General features: G+C 35.5%; 1 protein-coding gene across 5 annotated transcripts in view; it reads left to right on the top strand.

The window, feature by feature from the left end:
• Positions 1-21,642, top strand: part of LOC128867898 (uncharacterized) — a 192,645-nt gene that overhangs the window by 17,474 nt on the left and 153,529 nt on the right. Inside the window, exon 1 of one of the 5 annotated variants that reach the window (XM_054109493.1) lies at positions 20,521-20,625. The exons of the other annotated variants lie outside the window; for them this stretch is intronic. The gene's annotated coding sequence lies outside the window, so the exon portion shown is untranslated. Of the gene's footprint in view, positions 1-20,520; positions 20,626-21,642 lie in introns of those variants that run through there. 5 annotated transcript variants of the gene reach the window in all.

The following is a 21,642-nucleotide window of genomic DNA, read 5'->3' on the forward strand; positions in this document are numbered from 1 at the left end:
TACTCATTTCGGGTACAGTATCGGACAAAACATTTACAACTGCAATGCAGCCTTCAATTTATTTTTTGACATAATGTCGTTCTTCACTCAATTGCAATTCAATTTCACGCTATGGATACTAGAGCATCTGAGTAATATTTTCCAAAAAATCTTTTCAAGATCCTTTCCTTTTTGTAGCTGTATTTAAAAAAAAATTAAATTATCTGGCAACTATGAGCGACAAAACAATTGCAACCTTGTGAGCTTAGCTATATAACGGTAAAAATGCTTGAGCTTGGTTTTGTTTTCTAACTGTTCTGAGTTTAGTTTAATCGTGTCAATTTGTGAACATCAGCTTTGTGCAGAATTTGTGGCGATAACACAATTTTTTTGTAAAGTTGAGTTAAATGAAGTAATGGCTCGAAATAAGTTCGGTGAAGTATTACGCGCGCGTGTTGTAGATGAATATAACAAAGGAATGACCCAGAAAGATATATCCTTAAAACATAATATTCTTAAGTCATAAATTTCTCGAATTATTGCGAACTTTATAAAAAACAAAACTATCGCGGTGGTGCATCGAGGAGGCCGACCAAGGAAAACGGATGAAAGAACTGACAAACTGATAGCGAGAGAGGTAAAAAAATATCCATTTAGAAGTGCCCCCCAATTGGTAAAGGAGCTTGGGTTACCAATGAGCTCAAAAACTGCCAGTCGTCGCCTGGCTGAAGCTGATTTACGGACGTACCGACCAGCAAAGAAGCCGCTTATTAGAAAGCGTAACCAACAAAAACGATTGCAGTTCGCAAGGGATCACATAGATTGGCCATTAAGCAAGTGGAAAGCTGTTCTTTTCAGCGACGAATCCAAATTTAATTTGGTCGGAAGTGATGGCGCATCCTACGTTCGACGCCCACGTAACAAGCGTCTTCAAAAATCATACTGTGTATAGACTGTTAAGCATAGTGCTTACATTATGGTCTGGGGATGCTTTTCTGCTGCTGGTTTGGGACCACTCCATCGTATTATGGGCATAATGGACCAGTACGTTTACAGGGACATTATGGAATCGGTAATGCTGCTACATGCTGAGTGGGAAATGCCCTTGAAGTGGGTCTTCCAACAGGATAATGACCCGAAGCATACGGCGAAGGTCCTGAAATCATGGTTCCAGAGGAATAAAGTGGACGTAATGGAGTGGCCCCCACAATCCCCAGATCTTAACCCCATAGAAAACCTATGGGAAATAGTAAAAAAGAGAATTGATCGGACTAATGTGGCAAATACTGACCAATTTTTCCAAAGAGTCCTGGAGGCATGGAGAAATATACCACAAACGATAGTTGACAATTTGATAGCTTCAATTCCGAGACGATGCAGAGCTGTTATTCAGAGCAATGGTTTTGCCACGAAATACTAAGTTTAATAAAAATAGTTTACTGATTTCCTTTAGTTGCAATTGTTTTGTCTTATTAGATACACGTGTTGGACACATTTGATTTTTAAATTTAAGATATTAACTGTTGAATATGAATAAATTTGTTTTATTTACGTAAATCAACATCTTTTATTACAAATAAAGTGAAATTAACAGGTTCTAAACAAATAATGGCTGAGCAATCGAAAGTTTTCATTGCCCACATTTTAGTTGCAAATGTTTCGTCCGATACTGTACATCCATAAGGGCGAACTGTTGGTACAAAAATAGCCAACAGCAAAAATGTTGTAGCTACTTAAAAAAGTGTGCCTAGAAGATTTCTGTGCTTCTTTGTATTTTGCGCCCGATAAAATCCCCGCTTTCCATGGAAAAGTTGCGCCATAAAAAGTGACAGCAATAAATCAATGCATAAGAAGCGTTGATAAGATTACACCTTCGTTCAAGATTCTGTGGGATTTTTGCTGAATAAGACACCTGATTCACCAATTGGCTAGAAATTCTGTGCGCCGTTTGGTTTTTTGATGTACATAGAAATTTTACTCGTAATTCTTCATTATTTCCAAGATAGGAGTAGTAATGGGGCATGCCTTTTTTGACATTTCTGAAGCACTTAATATGTCTTATCGCTTCATGAAGTAGCTTGAAGGTGTTATTAATTGAGGAAAATTCTCTCCTTTTGTATCAAACATAATTTTAGATGAATTTCTGAATATACTTATAGTATATGGAATGATCAAGCCTTACTTGATTTGGAAATTTGCATTGGAGACTGGTAGGGTCGAAAAAAAATTTAACAGAACACGAGTATGTAAATTCTCTACTGGTTCAAACACTACTTTCCTAGTACAGAAAGAAAGCTACTTATGAGTGAACCATTGACTGAGCAAAGTTAATATCAGTTTATCCGAGGAAGCAAAGCATTTAGTTGCTATCTTCTTTGAGACGATACTCTCTTGATGGTGTTATCAACAAGCATCTATAATAATAATTGTTGTTGTTGCTGGGTTTATTGCTGTTGAGTTGTTGTTGTTGGGGTTATTGTTGTTCTTGCTGGCCATGTTGTTGTTGTTCCTGTTGTTCTTGTCTTTGCTTGGTTTGGCGGTGTTGTTGTAAATGTTTTTGTTGTTGTTTTTGTTGCAGCAATAACATTCCCCATACATGTATGCTGCTGGAGTGGCAGCCTTTTGCCAGATATAAATCGGGTCATTCCGGAATGAGTTCGTCATTGAATAGGTACTAATAAAAACTTGTAAATCTTTCGGTGGTGAAGGTGCAAGAATGTGAAAACAACGCATGTGTTAGAAAAAACGCACACCCTAATACTAGTATTACCTACTTATGAGCTTGTGCCTGTCGCAGTATTACCGACAGTGACTTTCTTTGCCAATAATTCTCAATATGACTTGAGCCATTTTTACTGGGAATTGTGGAGGGAATTTAGCAGAATATATGTATAGGGTGCGCCATGTAAAATTTGCTTTTTGAATCGGCTATAAAAAAAAACTACGCAATATTTTTTCAAACTATTTTTTTATTTTGAAATTTGAACATTGTCATTTATGAATGAAAAATAATATCGTTCAAATGACTGCCACGACTGGCTTTACAGTAGGCCATTCGATCAGCCCAATTTTTAAGCACATTTTCAATTGTTTGGGCTCCAATTTCATGAATGGCAACTTCGATTTCGTGTTTTAAAGCATCAATCGTCTCTGGATGGTTCGCATAGCATTTGTCCTTAACGGCTCCCCACAAAAAATAGTCCAACGGGCTTAAATCACAGCTCCGAGGTGGCTAATTGATATCGGAATTTCGGCTGATTATTCGGAATTCAAAAACGGTAGCCAAAAGTTCGAGTGTAACTTTGGCAGTGTGACAAGTTGCACCGTCCTGTTGAAACCAAATGTCGTCCATGTCATCCTCTTCAATTTTTGGAAACAACTCGTTGAGCATGTCACGGTAACGCTCGCCATTTACTGTAACCGCGGCGCCTCGCTCATTTTCGAAAAAAAATGGCCCGATGATGCCGCCAGACCAAAAACCGCAACAAACAGTGACTCGTTGTGGATGCATTTGCTTCTCTACAGTAACGTTTGGATTTTCTGAACCCCAAGTCCGACAATTTTGCTTATTGACGTAGCCACCGATGTGAAAATGAGCTTCATCAGAAAAGAAGAAGAAGACTCACCACTTTGGAAATAGGTTTCCAATATTTCCCAATGTTGTTCAAGCGTCTAGCGTCCCATTTCGTAAATGTCAATCCTTTAAGTAAATTATGAACACATTTAACATGCCATTTGTGTTACCATTCTTAAAAAAGTAGGTGGTTCAAAGAGCAAACGCTATACGGCCCACCCTGTATATCTTTATGTGTATGTAATAGTATTACCTGCCTACTCAAAAAGGAATAGTTCCACCTTCAAAAAACAGAAACAAAAAAAGGAACAAAGAAAGAGAAAAAAAGAAAACACCAGCACAAACATAAATAAACAGAATTTAAAAGAAAAAAAAAAACAACGATACTTAAAAATATTTCAGGAACTTGCGTCTAATTAAAATTACTTAAAATGATTCATACTCTGATATTTATGAAAAATTGCAAATCATTTGCACGACAAAAATTTCATTTTAATTATTGACTATTCAAAATTGTTTATATTAACATTCAGTGGCGTAAGTAAGCAAACAAACTATAGAAAAATAAAAATTAAAACCAGTAAAGTAATAAAGCAAAAAGCAATAATGAGCAAATGAGCTCATATTTTTATAGGCAATTAAAAATAATAAACAAATTTATTGAAAAAAGGCATTTTGTTTATGTGTTTAGTTACTTTGTGTATACATACATATAATAGTGAATATGTATTGCAATTCTTTTTACACTGTGATGTCTAGAGAGCAAAATTCAAAGAATTATGATTTCGGCTATTCGCCAAGCCTAAACAAATTTTATTTCTGGTTAAAAAGTTGAAAGTTCGATAAGATTCCGAAAATTTGTGTATAAAGTTTGAAACTTTGTGTTTTCAATTTGATATTTAATTTATTTATTAAGTCCGTATTTCTTTAATCCTACTTTCTTCCTAAGTCCTTTATTAAGATCCTTAAGAACTAGATATATAGAATGTTCCTTCCTAATGTTAGTAAGTACGGTATGGCAAAACAAAGATTTAGTTTTCTATAGATTTTATTTAACTGATATTCTATCAGGTTCGCCGGGAGTTTTCCGTATTCGATCTACCTACGTCTTTACCCTTTTTCCATGGAACAGTACTTCATAGTGAAGATCGCCTTGACTGGCATCTATTGTTTCTCTGAGCCACTTACACATCCGCAGATTCCCAGACAGGAAGTAAACATTTTGATTTGGCTCGAATTCTCTTACGATTTTCTTAGACCGCCTATACTGCTTAAATATAAAACAAATGTAAAAAAAAAATTAAAAACAAAAAATAAAAAAAGTAAAAAAATATACAAAAATAAAAAATAAATAAAAAAGTAAAAAAATAAAAAACATAATAAAACTAAACCCTATAGTTTACAACGAAATAATATTTATCCTTAGCTTTTTTTATCAAGTTGAGAATCGCAACTGGCCACACAGTATGAAACATTCTTATGAAATAATAAAATAAATAGTAGTCAAACAAGTTAAGTTGCCATGCCTACTAACATAAATTTGATGTTCCGAATTTTGTACGAGAAGGAATCAACTAAGTTAAATTGACGTTTTTTAACATATCGTCCCCTTAGTATAACAATAGCCTATGTGCTCATAGGCTATTATTTTTTTATTGAATTTTTGGATTCTCCATCGTCGATTTTATATGTGGTAAAAATTTTGTCAAATTCTAGTTCCACAAAGTGGGTCAAAACGTCAGTCAAAAAATAATAAGTATTTACAGACATAACGAGATTTGAGTGAGAGCTACTTTCGACAAAAAGTTTGAAATTCATTTTCTCAAAACATCAAAAAATTTATAGGCTATTTTAATACTAAGGGGACGATATATCCCTATATGAAATTCATTACTTGCTTATATGGAAGATAGACATAATTTGACGTCATTAAAATATTGCTATTTATCTCTTCCCTTTTCAACTTTTAATGCTACCACAAGAATTCAATTAATTTTCTACTTCAACTTGAACCCTTCGGCTTGGAGGTAACCTTCTAAACTAATCTATCCTCATAAGCAAAAGAAAAGTGACTATAACTAGTTCCAAATTCACTACGCCTGGCATCAGTTCGTAGTTTGCTGGGTAGTAATGGAAATTTCTTGCGCAAAATGTTTTAAACAGATAATTTAATCAGCAAGACATTTTTCCCCGCCAATATTTTCTTCTAGCAATTCAGTTGCCCTATCACATCTGTGCACATTTATCTACTTAATTTAATAATTAATAGCTAATTGAACTTGTTTCTTCGACTTCGATGCCTAGAATTTTTCTTTCATTCGGCTTTTTGTATTGCAATTATTCTTTGTATTTTGTAAAATACGTGCATATGTATGTATGTACGTGATATAAGTAATTCTTGTAAAAGTGATTGCAGAGAAAAGTATACCTCTTACGACATAACTATTTTTTCTATTATTAGAGTGGCTCAGTTGAACTGCAACTTTTCCGAATTCTATTCTTTTATTTGTAATTGTTTTTTACTTTAACTGGAAGAAAAAAATAGTGGGAAACAAATGGATATCTTACTAAATTAATTTTATGCAATATAGGGTGACCCAATTAAATAGTAACATTTCAGGGTAAGGTTGTTATTTTCTTTTTTCTTTACTGTAGTAAAAAAATATTCTTTACTGTAGTAAAAATAAAATTTTAAAATTTGTTTGAAGTTTTCAATTTGGATGCCTATTGCTTAGAATCTTCTTACATCCATGAAAAAAGGTTTTCATTAATCAACATCTGCATTCAACAATTTTTTAGAGCTGAACTTGGCCTGCAAAGTTCTCCACGTGAAGAACTCGATCGGATTTATTAATTGTGGAGGACCATGTGCCTTTCGTTCCCACGGCAGTCATTTCTACGTTACCGGAACTACCCAGATTTCTATCGGGCCACAACTGGCACTCTAACAGCATTCGCCGCAATTATATAGTGAATGTTTATGCTGTTACAATAACCCTGTGCGCTCTAAGTGAAATTTTATGATGTAGAGCATTTTTCAAAACGTACACTTCTTCTCATCAAAATATCTGAAGAGCAATCATAGCATCACGGCGAGGATGACAGAATACAAGATTGACGTGGAAAGTGACAGAACGTAACTTTGTTTGTGACGTAATTGTAGATGAGAACTAAGAAGAGAGTGTATAAATATCGAATATTTTTAAACAAAAGTGAAACGTTCGATTAAGTTAATATAAAAAAGGAGATAATGAAAAAGAGAATAGAAAGAAATTATATGCTTATAAACCAAAAAATTAAAAAAAAAATTGCTACTACGCCAGCGTATCGATTGGCATGACCTTCTCTATTCTCTCACGTAATGGCCAGTGATGTGGTTGAAGTACCAGACTGGCACTCCCCACTCCCAATTAGCACTAAAGCACCGTTTTGATACAATTATTAGACCTCCGACGGGCAGATATCTACAGTCTATCAGAGCTGTTGATGTAATGGAGAAGGTTGATGAGATTTAGCTTGGAACACTGCCCCAGGCTGTCGAAGAAGGCAGCACCTAGTGACTGCCAACCTCGGACACTTACAGAGAAATTGCTCAACAGTCTCCTTGTCCCCACAGCTTCTGCAATGGGGATTAATCGGTAAACCGAGCTTTTCTGCGTGAGTGCCGACCGTCCAATGACCGGTAAGCTACAAGTTTGGTAATTGAATGGCGTGGAGTCTCCAAGAATTATCTGCGCCCTGCGTCTATTGTACTGGAGCCAATAGGTTTTCGAAATAGAACACGAATAAATAGAGCTCCATCTAATCTGCGCTTTTCTGAGAAATAGTTTGTGTAACTTCCCTTTAACAACAGTAAGGGCGACCGGATGGGATACCTCTTGAAACCAATCCAGTCGACCGCTTCCTGGTAAGCTCATAAGCAATTAAATTTCTCTCTACGTTCATATGTCCTGGATCAGAGTAATGTTACCTGCATACCTACGAGATTTTATCTCCTCCTTACAGAAATTGGCCAGTTTAAATCTGCAACATGGCGTTGTCTGAGCCTTAATCGCAGCTTGATTATCGGTAAAAATGTGAATAGCTCCCTCGCTCCCGCGTTCCGTAAGCATTATGCATGCCTGCAGGATCGCAAAAACGTTTGCCTGAAAAATTCTAGCAATATTCGTCAGCTTTAAGAAAATGGATAAATTGGCTGATTTAGAGTAAACCCCCGCTCCGGCTCCCGATCCCATCTTGGAACCGCCTTCATTACAATCCTGCCTACTTGGCCTTCAACGGTCCTTGCCCTGCCACGGTGTTACGGTTTTAACTGCTTTAAAAATTCTACCATGCCGCTTGAGAGATTTACCTCTTTTAGCCTGATTGCACTTTGAGCAGCTATGGAAATAACTTGAAAGTCGACGGGAAGTAAGTTCAAAACGACATTACGGGCAACACAGCCTGTGTCCAGAGTTACTAAAAGTATGATATAATACAAGATTTGGCCATTCAAAGCAAAATTCTGCGAACTACTTTGGCTGCTGCGCCATAAGTAGTTGAGTTGATAGAGACAGATGCGAATAAAATAAAAAAAAAAATTAAAAATTTAAAATGAGGTTAGTTTAAAACAAACATAAGAGTCACAATCTCCGAGTTGCTTATAAACAAACCGCTGGCAAATCAGCTGATTCCTCCAAATTCGCTGAGCACCTATTTCCAGTTTGATGCTGGCGACATCTTTGCTTTCTTTGCGGATCTGTTATGTAGCAACATCCGTACTATTTCCATCCTGAAAATTTTTTAGCAGGGTACGAAACATGCAAACGAAATAAACGGCATAAACGAAAATCTTCGATTTAACGTGCTTCGATTTTAAAAATTCTCAATTTCAATATTTTTATTTATTATTTATTAACATTAATTGCCAATTGGCAATATTCCAACGAATTGTAGTTGAATCTATTAATTTTGTTTGTTAATTATTGAAGGCATCACTCTGACTTTCCAATAAAATGGTCTCAACTGTGGATAAATTTAGCAATAAGCTGTTAGGTACTTATCTTATTTTCAGATCTACACCATGCGACTGCCGCCTAAACCCACTCAAATGGCAATGCTGACAGATTTCTGTTGGCAGATCTTTTTCATTGGAAACAGTTGGGGCACCTAGTTTTCTTTAATACTATATCTGTGAGGCCTTAAGCTTGTCGATCACCTCCATGCAGATTCTTGTGTTTCTTAATTTCAATTTTTTTACTTTATTGTACTATGTATCCTTCGTATGCTTTTTCTGGAGGAGTTTGCTTAGACTTCTTTTGTAAAAGTCAGAGGCTGCTATTTCATAAAACCGGTGCGCCAACTAGACAGTTATGGCCCAGCATGGATAGAAACAGATATAAGGTCATCATAAATCTCAACCGATCTAATGGCAGTAGTTGGTATAATCAGCTGGCACTGGCTAATAGGTTAGGTTAGGTTGGCTTGGTTAACTTGCAGTCACGCATAGACCAGATTCGTTCCATAGCGATACCAATTGGAGTTCGTTAGTTAAGCGTTTTGATATTTGTTGTTGTTGTTGTTGCTGTTGTAGCAACTTACTAAACCCTGTTAGTGTAATGTAGTTACCGGTCATCTTCGTCTAGCGGTAGACCCAGAAAACGTGTTGTTTCGATAGTTTGCGTCCAGAGAGAAAGAGGTGTTAGGTGGGTAGGTTTGATGGGGCATGTGAAAATATGGTTATTATCGTACGGAGTGCCTTCACATGCTGGACATATGTTGGGAATGTCGGAGTCAATTCTGGGTGGGTAGGAGTTTAGTCTGCTACAGTATCCAGAACGTAATTGTGCCAAAGTTACGCGGGTCTTTCGGGGTAGCTGAAGCTCTTCTTCGTCTGCAAATGAACTCCGCTTACTGCATTCTGGGGCCGGGAATTTAGGAAGGTGCTAAGTGTTTCCCGATTAACGTCATTAGCGTATGTCTAAACACTGTTCGGTCCAGTACTTGTCGCTTCGTTTTGTCCTGGATCTCATCGGAATAGTTGAAGAGATGCCACCTGTCGTGACGTGCCTGTGAGGCGGCTCAGGGTCTAGCAGGTGTCTACAGGGGTGAAACCTACGGTAGCACTCGAGTAGAAACTGTTTGCTGAGCATTTTGTAGTGCGCCTTAACTAGGAGCTCTGCCTAGCGCACCGATTTGAAATAGTCCACCCACACGGGGCTTGTTTCTATTGCGAATTTAAGGAGACATTTCCAACCCACTGCTGGGATATCTAGCGATCCATCAATCTGTGGTGCCCCCAAATATTTTAAACCCCTAAATTTCGCAGGAGATCCGCAAAGGAGATGCTCAATATTTCTTTTCTCCTTGAGCCCTGCTCATGTTTTTGTCTAGTTCGTTCTAAAATGCTCGTATTGACTTTGGCATTTCGTTAACAGGATCCGAAGAATCGTTATATCGTCTACTATTTTGTTCCCTTCAATGTTGTTATGGCCTGGAACCCCATAGAAATGTGACTAAATGGGAGACATATGCGGTTACCTTCTAACGACTTTTGTCGCAGCTGTAGAAACGAAGAGAAAGTGGAGAGTATTGTATACTTTCTCTTGCACACTTTCGCTGTCAAAACTTTTACTTCTTTGGATATTTGGCAGACTTCAAATTCGCAGTAACTCACTATATTTTATTTTTTATTAGAGAACCGATGTGGTTTTACTACATTGGAAGTTATAGGGGGCAACTTAAGTCCCAGCCAGTGATATTCAATGGACATCCAGGCTTAAGTGGGCACCTCTATATCCTTATGAAGAGTGGCAGCCACCGTAACCAGGTATATTGTGACTCCTAGTTGTTTGCCAAACTAAAAATAAAACTTTGGAGGAAAGGACTTGAGCAAAACTGAAGAGATATTTAATGCCGTTAATGTCGAAGTTAGACTAAGAAAATCACGTTTCGAAAACTATTAGTTTCCGAAATGGGTCTCTCGACTTCTAAAGTGCGTGGAGATCAAAGGTGATTATGTTGAAGAATTTAACTAGTTAGCGCCATAACTGACAGATATATTAAATTAATTATTTTTTATTAAAGAAATTAAAATTGTCTTTTTTGGCCTTTGCCTTGTAGTCAACCAACCGAACTTTTGTTGTTAGTCCCTCGTGTGCCATATCATTTTTAGGTACTTAAAATATTTTCAAAAATTACAAAACTGCCTAATTTCACGTGTATATCTGTGTGTGTGTACGCATAGTGACTCAGGTGAAAAAAATTAAGCTCATTAGAAATATTACAAATAATTCTATTAACTCGCCACTCGCAACTGCGAAGGTTTTATACGCACATTGCTACATACATAATTCGCAAAAAGTTAACAAGAAATGCCGTGTATTTTTTTTTTAAATAAAATAAATAAAATTAAGCATTACAAATAAAACAAGTCGTAGAATTAGGCAAATGAACAGCTGAAATCAGCAACGCCCGCCAATCAGCGCACATGTGCCAGTACTCAAATGTGGATGAGTTATTTTGTTGTTCATTTCATTTTCATATTTTGTGTTTTCGACTACCTTGAATCGATGCCGGTTAGAAACGCCAGCAACATAATAGCTACATACATACATAAGTGAGTGAAAAAAAACGAATCTTGTCAATACTGACAGGTATTTATTTAAAATTTAACGGTCGTTTATCGTCGTCAGTTTTACCTACATAAATTGCCATGCCTTGGCCTGAAAGCGTGCGCTGTTGCCTTTATTTATAAATTTATTATGTGAATATGGTAATTCACCATGCATACATACATACACATATACACATAGATAGCAACATTGCAAACCCTTCCGTTTGTAATTAATTCGGCCTGAACTTCTTTGATTTTATGCGCCGCCGCGGTTGGTATTTTCAAATCGTTGAGGTTTTGGCTTTTACTCTTCTAGCTATTTATTTAGATTTTAATTTTCATTTTAATAACTTATTTGCGTTTTTCTCTATTTTTGGGTTCTTCTCTGTTTTTATGTCTCGGAATTTCTGCGAAAAATACCCACAACTGCTCTGTCATCATCGCCATTTAGCGCAAATTCAAAACGTTAAAAGCGGCGTCTCTCTCTCGCGCGCGCTCTCCCCATTTTCAACGCTCTATTTGATGCATTATTATTCATTTTGTTTTTTTTTTCTATTTTATTTATTAGCCATTTTTGTTTGCGTGCGTATGTGTGCTAACACAAAACGACACCTAGTCATCTGCGGGGAGACCGCTGACATTTACAAGCACAAACACAAAAAATAAAAACAATGAAAAGAAAGAAAACATTAAATAAAAAAACTAAGAAAAAACGCAAAATTCTTTGCAAGCAAAAGTGTTGTCAGCGCTTGTATAAAAATTCTTTGAGCAAGAATGCTTCTTCTTCCTTAACATTTTTGCACGTTTATAGGCGAAGAAAAACGCTTGTAAATGCCTTTATGACTCAGCAATGTTTTTGTTTTATTTCATTTTTTTTGTTTGTTTTTATTCTTTAGTCGGTCTGTTTTGAGTTATAAAATATTTCTTTTTTCTTTGAAAGTGTGGGAGATGTTTTGAAATGTGGGCTAACATATTCTATCTTCGAAAAATTCAGAAATGTAAAAGTACTTGGGTGCACTGGTAGTCTTCCAAAATTTATAGTTTATTATTAATTATACGTTTTAAATTTTTATGTATTTTGTCATTTACAATTTTATATATGGCGGCCGCCGTAGCCGAATGGGTTGGTGCGTGATTACCATTCGGAATTCACAGAGAAAACGTTGGTTCGAATCTCGGCGAAACACCAAAATTAAGAAAAACATTTTTCTAATAGCGGTCGCCCCTCGGCAGGCAAGGGCAAACCTCCGAGTGTACTTCTGCCATGAAAAAGCTCCTCATAAAAAATATCTGCCGTTCGGAGTCGGCTTGAAACTGTAGGTCCCTCCATTTGTGGGACAACATCAAGACGCACACCACAAATAGGAGGAGGAGCTCGGCCAAACACCCAAAAAGGGTGTACGTGTCAATTAAAAAAAACAAAAAATATGGTATATGTGCATATACATACATATTTATGGGCATATGTATGAAGGCAAATAGTTTACTGACTAATATCATTCAACAAACAATAAGAAAATTTTTTGGCAGAGCTTAAGCTTTTAAGGAGAAATATTTTTTTTTGTTTAATTTTTTGTACGCCTCTTAGAATTAAATATGTGCACATGTATGTATACATATGTAACGAAAAAGTAGTGAAACATAGCTCATATATATGTTTGTAGTATCAAGAATTTTTTTCTGGAATTTCGTGGAGGTGTCAAGCTTGTTTTTGCATTTAAAACAAAAACAAACTCTATGAGATGGTCAATATTTTGAATAGAACTGTAGATGGATAGATAAACATAAAATGTATAGAAGAGATTACCCCCTACGGAAAAATGAAATTTTTTTTTCCAAAAAAACATGGTTTCGGTAGTAGATTCTGGTAGAGAGGGCAAAAAATATGTATGCACGTACAGCTCGCAAAAAATTTAGCAACTCAACATTTTGGCCAGTTTTGACTTTTTTTTATCTAATTTATCTTTTTTATATAAGCATAGTTCATCATCTAATGAAGATCATATGGATCCATTTTTAAATTTTGGACAACAAATTAATCCAAAAAGTTTCAAAATTTTTAAACAGGAATTAAAAAAACTAAAATTCCAGTTGGCTGTTGAAATTTTTTTTCTCCATGTTCTCTATATAAAAAATAGTAGATTAAATAAATTATAAATTAGTAATGATTTACTTAAATTGTAATTAAACAGTTTTCCAATTTTTGTATAAAGTTTGAAATTTGAATTCATATGTTTTCTAAGAGCTGGAGAATTTAAAGTGCTAATGACAAAACCGAAATTATGTTGGAATGCATTTTTTTATTATAATCTAGTTGAAAACAGAATTGGGGAAGGAGGAACACCACTATGATTTTTCAAAAAAATCGTTTTTTTTTGCATTTTCTTAAAGAAGATATATTCAAAAATATGTAAAAAAAATTTAACTTAAAATCTTGAAAATTGACGAAGTTATACCTAATACAGTAAGTGCAGGTAGTGAGTTGCAATGTCCAATGAAAACTTTAAACGCTTTTTTCTCAAAACGACTTTTTTGAACACGTTGGCCTCGATTTCTCGAAGACTTATGAAACGATTTTAATTTTTTTTTTTTAATTTTTGAACATGTATTGGCTAGAGTCGTACATAGCCGTTTTTTAAAATTCCAAAATCTAATATTTTTTCAAGCCTTTCGAAAACAAAAAAAAGGGTAAAAACCCAAACTCATTTTTCAAACCTGCACGATTTTCTCAAAAAGAAAAAAAAAAAACACAAAACGCGCCACGTGCATCAGTTTTTTATGTCGTCATTGCATTAATATTAATAGCAATTGTAATTTTTAATCAAAATGTGTGTTGAATATATGTTAAATAAATTATAATTTGTCCGATCCTCAAATAATCATCCCTACTTAATAGGACTATGAATAAGTTCGTGCGGTTTTACAACAGATGGCGTAACTTGATTATTATTCCATCGATCCACATTTCCAAACATTCATTGGAGAGCTACTGTCGTAAGGCACAAACGTCAGTATAAGTTTTTTATTTGAAGCGTAAACAACAATATTTTTACCACACTTGAAAATGTCGAATTTCGTGCCAAATAATGTGTTTTTGCGGGGAATTCTTCTTCATTATTTTAATATGAAGAAAAAAGCAGCCGAAAGTCATCGTATCTTGGTGGAAGTTTATGGTGAGCATGCTCTATCTGAGCGAACGTGCCAGAAGTGGTTTGCACGCTTTAAAAGTGGTGATTTTGGCTTGGAAGACGAAGAACGCGAGGGTGCGCCGCCAAAGTTCATGGATACCGAATTGGAGGAATTGCTCGATCAAGATCCGGCTCAAACGCAAGAAGAGGTTGCAAAAACTTTGGGAGTTGATCAATCAACCATTTCCAAACGTTTAAAAGCCATGGGAATGATCCGAAAGGTAGGCCATTGGGTGCCGTATGAATTGAAGCCAAGAGACGTTGAACGCCGTTTTATGGCATGCGAACAACTGCTTCAACGGCACAAAAGAAAGGGTTTTTTGCATCGAATTGTGACTGGCGATGAAAAGTGGGTCCATTACGACAATCCAAAACGTCGGGCAACGTATGGATACCCTGGCCATGCTTCAACATCGACGTCGGCGCAGAATATTCATGGCCTGAAGGTTATGCTGTGTATCTGGTGGGACCAGCTGGGTGTTGTGTATTATGAGCTACTGAAACCGAATGAAACGATTACGGGGGATGTCTACCGACGACAATTGATGCGTTTGAGCCGAGCACTGCGAGAAAAACGGCCGCAATACGCCGATAGACACGACAAAGTTATTTTGCAACATGACAATGCTCGGCCACATGTTGCACAAGTGGTCAAAACATACTTAGAAACGCTCAAATGGGATGTCCTACCCCACCCGCCGTATAGTCCAGACCTTGCGCCATCCGATTACTATCTCTTCCGATCGATGCAACATGGCCTGGCTGACCAGCACTTCCGTAATTACGATGAAGTCAAAAAATGGATCGATTCGTGGATTGCGGCAAAACCGACCGAATTTTTCACAAAGGGAATCCGTGAATTGCCAGAAAGATGGGAAAAAGTAGTAGTAAGCGATGGACAATATTTTGAATATTAAATTTGTAACCATTTTACGTCAATAAAGTTTCAAATTTCGAAAAAACCGCACGAACTTATTCATAGTCCTATAAAAAAACATTCATCAAAATCACTTAATTTTCACGCGTTCACAGTGGTGTTCCCCCTTAACGCAGTTTGCCAGCTGTCAAACCATAGTTATGGATATCGATGGTTCTCATCCCGATAAAAAAACTATAAATGCAGATTAAAAAAAAAGACAAAACTGATGAGGCGCTCAGAGTGAGGAAGTGTTATATTTTTTCACGGCTTGTATACCGACGATTCGGAAGCTTACGTCTGAATTTTATTTTAGGGAGAAGTCAAAGTTATCAAACTTCCCTTATTCTTCTGGCATATCGGCATAGGGAATTATCCTTAAATTTTAGATGTGTGCTTGAGATGGGCTCATCAGTTTTACGCAAAAAACATCGAGGGAAACACTTTTGTGCAACATTTTACCCCTCTAACTCCTCAATAGATGGGTTGTTCTTGTTGTTGTGGGTATTGTAATTGGTGTTATTGTCGCAGCATGACCATTCTCCATACAAGCAGGGGGAGTGACAGTCCTTGGCCGGATATAAATCCGGGTCGTCCCGGTAACGTAGAACCAACTGTCAATAGATGGGCCTTTCTAGTCTCTCTGTTTCAAGAAACTCTCAAAAATACTCATAAAAGGATCTGATGGGTAAAGAGGTCAAACAAAAATATTTTTTTTTTAAATTCAGCTTTAAGCCTCTCAAGCTCCAAATTCAATTTAAATGCCAGTCAAAAATGGAATCTTACTGCTATGAGTGTTGAAAATTTGCCACAAAAATTAATTTATGCATCAAATTAATATAGATATAATATTTAAACTGTTACAACAACAACTTAGAACCCGCAATATTCAATAAAAATAGAAAACATTTAACTTTTTACAAAAAAATACAACAGGTAATTTATTCGTGCTATAATTGTCCTTTGGTTCGAAGGTCAAGACTTTCCCTTTTTACCTAGTTACATCCTAAACAAGAATCTTTATTTGTAAAGGGTATTTGAAAAGTGATGCCTAGTTGTCAGTAGTGAATAAGTCCTAGTCGGTACCTTTTTTTATTTTATCATAGAACAACGCGTTAAAATTTTGAAACTTATTATGAAAAAAGGTCGATCTTTAAAAACAACATATCACAAAATTCCATAGTTCGTTGGTGGAAATAATCATCCGAATGAGTCAGAAATTCAAGGGTTGGTGAAAAAATTTCCAGAAACTGGACGTTCTGTTGAGAATACTGCTGCTGTAGCGCAAAGTATTGCTGAACAACCTTCAACATCGATATCTCGACGTTCTCAACAATTAGGCATTCATGAATTTATTGTTTGGCGAATTTTTTCTGTAGACGTGCACACGCTGGAGATTTAAATGATGCCATTTTTCACCTATAAGAGTTAAAAGTCTTGGAAGAATCTAAATTTTTACATGTTTTATTTTTAAGCAACATCTACGCGCGTCTTTTGAAATATTCTTTATTTAGCTCAGATTGATATCTACTTTAAACGTTATTTCTAATTTTCGAAACAAACTTGGTCACAAATATGAAAACTTAGTTTGGCTGCAAAAGAAAATGTATATCCATGGCTTGTTGTTGTTATTGTAGCATCATAAATATTCCACGTAAAGCTTGAGGAATGCTGCTGGATTGAAAGACCTCGGCCGGATTTATACCTGGTACGTAGAACCGACGGTCGTGGGAAATATACGGGTCGAAGCTTCATTTGGTTTTGAAATCCTTTCTGCCGTTCTGCCAACACATTTATCACCGTTCAGAAATGCTAGCACAAGTGTAATCTGTCGGTGTGGGGAATTTATTTGCCCATCATGAGCCGTATACTGCAATGTCTTCCTTAATGTACAAGGAATCATTAATTTTGCTGTTTTAGATCTCTTTCTTATTAATATGCCTATTTTTAAGTATGTAGCTTAAAACTAACTTCCATGTTTTGCAAATAAATTCCCGCAGTTTTTTGAGCTCCACAAAAGTACCACCTCCAATTTCTCATTTATCCATTTCATTAGAGCTCACACACTCACACATACTTATGTATGTATGATATGTCCAATTGCATGACAGCCAGACTTCGCCAATTTGTCAACATCAAATTTATTAACATGATTTCTATTTTTTAGCGCCCTTCCCACGCCTCTTCAACTCTTCCCTAACTGTGTCTTGATAAATGCTTTTCAATTTATTCTCCTCTCACCTCAGCGCTATTCATTCGCCGCTTTTTACTCTATCGGGTGCTCGTGAATTCACGCGCAAGTTCATGGCTTTGTTTTTGTATGTTGTTTTTGCTGGCGTTCTATTTACTGTTATCATTCAATCATTTATTATTACTACATATGTACATATACATATATATATATGTATCGGATATACATTTTGTGCACTGGAGTTTAATAGCTGCGCCGTGGAGTGCGCTTTGACAGACTGATATATTTTTTGTTGCTATTTTTTTTATATTGAATTGTTTTAAAATATCTATTTCAATAGGATGACATCATCATACGAGCAAGGCAAGTGAGCCTTACTGTACTTTGTTTCATATTTCTCAATTTTTATTATTCCCAATCGGTGATAAGCCCACTCGAAGTTGATACCCCCTCTATTCGTGCTTCTTAATTGGCTCTTATTTCTAAACACCCTTTGTTCGGTGATTATTATGTTTATTTGTTTTATTTGATTCCTATGGACTTGGTAATTTGACTATAAGGGGCGATCGATAAGAGCGCTAGTAAAGAATGATAATGACTGTTTAAAAAAACATTAATAAAAATAATAATAATAATAAAACTTAATACAAAAAATATTTAAAAAATATAAGAAAAAAGTAATAAAAAAATAAATTAAATAAACTGAGATTGCAGTTAGTCGGTGAATAGCTTTTTCTTTTAGAGTAAGCTGTGAATCGCTAATATTGAATGCCATTTTTAGGTCAGATATATTATATTAAGTTACAATTCTTTGAGTTACATTCTTTATTTTTGGACAAACTTTTCAGATTCATCGCTTCTTTTTCCGCATTTTCTATCCGCACTTAATTTATTTTTTTAGCTTGTAAGTACAGTGGACATCTATGCCACCGTATTTGGGTCTTCATTTTTGTATCGCAAAAAAGGCTTTATTCAAAGAAACAAAAATTATTTTTCATGGAATATTAAATATTTTTATTATTGAAAATTACACAAATAGAACTTTAAATTAAGAAAAGAAAACTTTAAAATGAGTAAACAGTAGAAGTTTTGCGAAATGAAACTGGCGTCCTGCGAAGAAAACTTATTTTGCGCGGACCAAAATTTTTCAAATGTGGTTCGTCTCAATTTTCATTGGATCATCTTAAACATTTGGGGACAAATTTTTTTAAGCAAATTCGACTTTCTGAAAATTACAGCTGGGGTGCGCCATTAATGATCTCCCGACCTACTCAAATTAATCCGTCCAGCCTATGAATTTGGCCAATTTACCTGATTACAGAAAGGTGATATTTTCTATAAGGCATACATACTGAGTGGCCCTCGTAATTATAGTTTATTCTGTTGAAATGAAAATATGTATGACATGGGATGTACTAGGGATGTCAATCCCGAGACAGCGGTTTATTTTTTGTTTGAGTCCTAATCTTCATTGCGAAAATCCTATTTGAAGAACTTTGAAAAAACAAAATCTCTATTTACAACATTGGCTGAATTAAAAAAAAAACAGCTGAACTGAGCCCGAAAAAGTAACTGTTAAAAATTGCTGACGAATACAGAGGTTAGCTTGACGGATAAGCATAAATTGCTTAGGTTTTTAATTAGCATTTCGAAAGCTTCAGGGTTTATAGAAAGACATATGATATGCCAGTTATTTTGATTAAGGAAATTTATATTGTTTCTAATAGTGATTATAGAGGCTGTAGAAATATTTGAATTCCTAGCAACAATTTTGTTAATAAATGCTCAAGCTGAAAAGAGTTTTTTATCTGCCTACTTTGCATGCAATAAATTTAGGTCATGCTTTGAGGCAAACATTGTTTAATAAAAAAAACGAACGCTAATATATTTCAAATATAACAAATTCTTTGTACTTCGTTTGATTTCGAGACTGCCTCGGGATCCCGAGTTTATAAAACAACATCCCAAAAATTTCATTTCAAATGCAACAAACTCTATACTATATTTCGTTTGATTTTGGGACTATCTCGGGATCCCGAAATTATAAAATGAGATCTCGATAATGACGGGTTCAGTAAAATTCCAAATATAAAAAAACACAATTGAAATAATATGCTAAATTTTCGTTGTACCCTTAACCCCGTAATGTCAACCACATACATACATCCAAGCCAACACATTTGCATAAGCAATTGCGAAGCTGTACATTTTCCTTTGACATGCACTTTTTTACTTGTTTCCATGTGTTCCTCCATTATGAGTTGCCGCTCTGAACTGCTGCTATCGTTAAGTGCCTGCCAAATTATTCAACACCTTCGTCAATTTTTTTGTTGTCTTTGTTATACAGTGATTTTGACAGCTTTTGTGTTTCCGTAAATACTTGTTATTTTTTTTTAGTGATTTATTTATTGAATTTGCCATAAATATTTATCAACACAAAAATAATGACATCATTTGCGAAAAAACTCAGCAAGTGTCTCACTTACTTCATTGACTACCTCATCGAATACCTGTGCATTTAAATTGTTCAACGTTTCCCTCTAAATCTACCTATACAACACCTTCACCTTTGCGTCGTCAATCACTATTGCACATGACAAATTGCTTGATGCTTCTAAGCGTTGAGTGTCGAGCCAATTAAATCGTAGAAAAATTATGCTGAATGTGCACTTTATGCCATTTTCTTTGTTTTTTGTTGTTGTTATTTTTTTTATTCTTTTTATTTCTCTCATTCTTCACTTGCATGCCTCCTCATTTGCATTAGCTTCTTATTGCTTTCGAATTTGTCCACCACTTACTTTCGCATTTTGATTCTCAAAACAAGCATCGCCAATTGTCATATCTGCTGCGATGATTCCCATGTTTCGATTAAAGTCGGTCGATGCTTGTCTGTTGCATTTCTCACCACATTTATTTTCCAATGCAATTATTTTTTAACTTTGATTTTTTTCGCACGCAATTTCTTGTTATTTTTAACTCTTGCCGAATGTGTGTATGTTTTCTTCTTCGTTGAAAGATAACGTACCCGCACTCGTTGCCATTTGCAGTCCATCTTATCACCGTTTCGAGCCATTAGTGAATAGTTTGTTTCGTTTGTTTTTTATGAGAGCAGCTGTTTATTAGCATTTGGTGTAAAAATATTTATAATCGCTTTAGTCTAAAAGAAACTGCGAAACGAATAACGTACGTTCGATTGAATATTATTTCTTAATAATTATAATTTATTTTCAATTGATTGCGGCTAATTTTTTCGTACCCGATCGTGATGTACTTGTGTGTGTTTGTGCGATTTTGGCAATTAAAAATGTGCAATTCGTTTAAAAAAATGGATTTAAAGAAAAGTTTGGCATCAAAAATATGTTCTGAAAGTGTTTGTAATTCGTATTGCGCCGATGGAATTCGGTACGCGCACCCTAATGTATGTAGACCACCAGCACAATAAGTGACTACAACAGACGGTTCTATGTTAGCAAAACGATTCGATTCGGATTTGTATGTGTCCAATGACTATCGCTCCTAAATATTTACGGAAAATATTTATGTTGTTACAATAACAGCAACTAAATAAAAGAACCCCTTCGGAAAAAATTACGACCAATAAAAGTGTTCGCTCTAAACAAATTCAAAAAGTTTATCTCTATTTAAATGGGGTTAGTCTCCCAAGCACTATTTCGATTAGTAAAGAGCAAACGTTTCGATTTTTTTTAAATTTTAGCCTGATTTGGGAAACATATTAAAGAATAACTTTTCATTGGTTATTATGCTGACAACCCCTCAGAGTGAGCTTTAGAAAAAAGAAAAATTTGGAAAAATAAAAACATTAAATTAAGAAAATTTAACTAACATATTTTAGTTAACAGATAATATGAAGCCCATTGGGGTGCCAGTTTCCATTTCCATTGCAGCTAGTTCTATGTTTCCGAAATGTCTCGGGTTTTCCCCCGACTAAGGACTGCCGTACCTAGGTGCCAGTCTCCTTGCCAAACGATTCAGTCACTCATAAGACTTCATCGTCTAAAACTATTTTCCGCAAATTGCGATCATCTCTCAAGAAGTATCTACTAGGTCTTGTTATTTTTCTTGTATGCAGTCACCTTCTGTGATCTGTAATCCCAACGAAATGTAGTCGACTCCATGTAGTCTTCTCCTACAAAGTTCGCAAAAGACCAGGTCAAGCTTGTAGTTCAACGTAAAGAGGCT

The sequence above is a fragment of the Anastrepha ludens genome, chromosome 6, assembly GCF_028408465.1.
Source record: "Anastrepha ludens isolate Willacy chromosome 6, idAnaLude1.1, whole genome shotgun sequence".
Taxonomy (NCBI): Eukaryota; Metazoa; Arthropoda; class Insecta; order Diptera; family Tephritidae; genus Anastrepha; species Anastrepha ludens.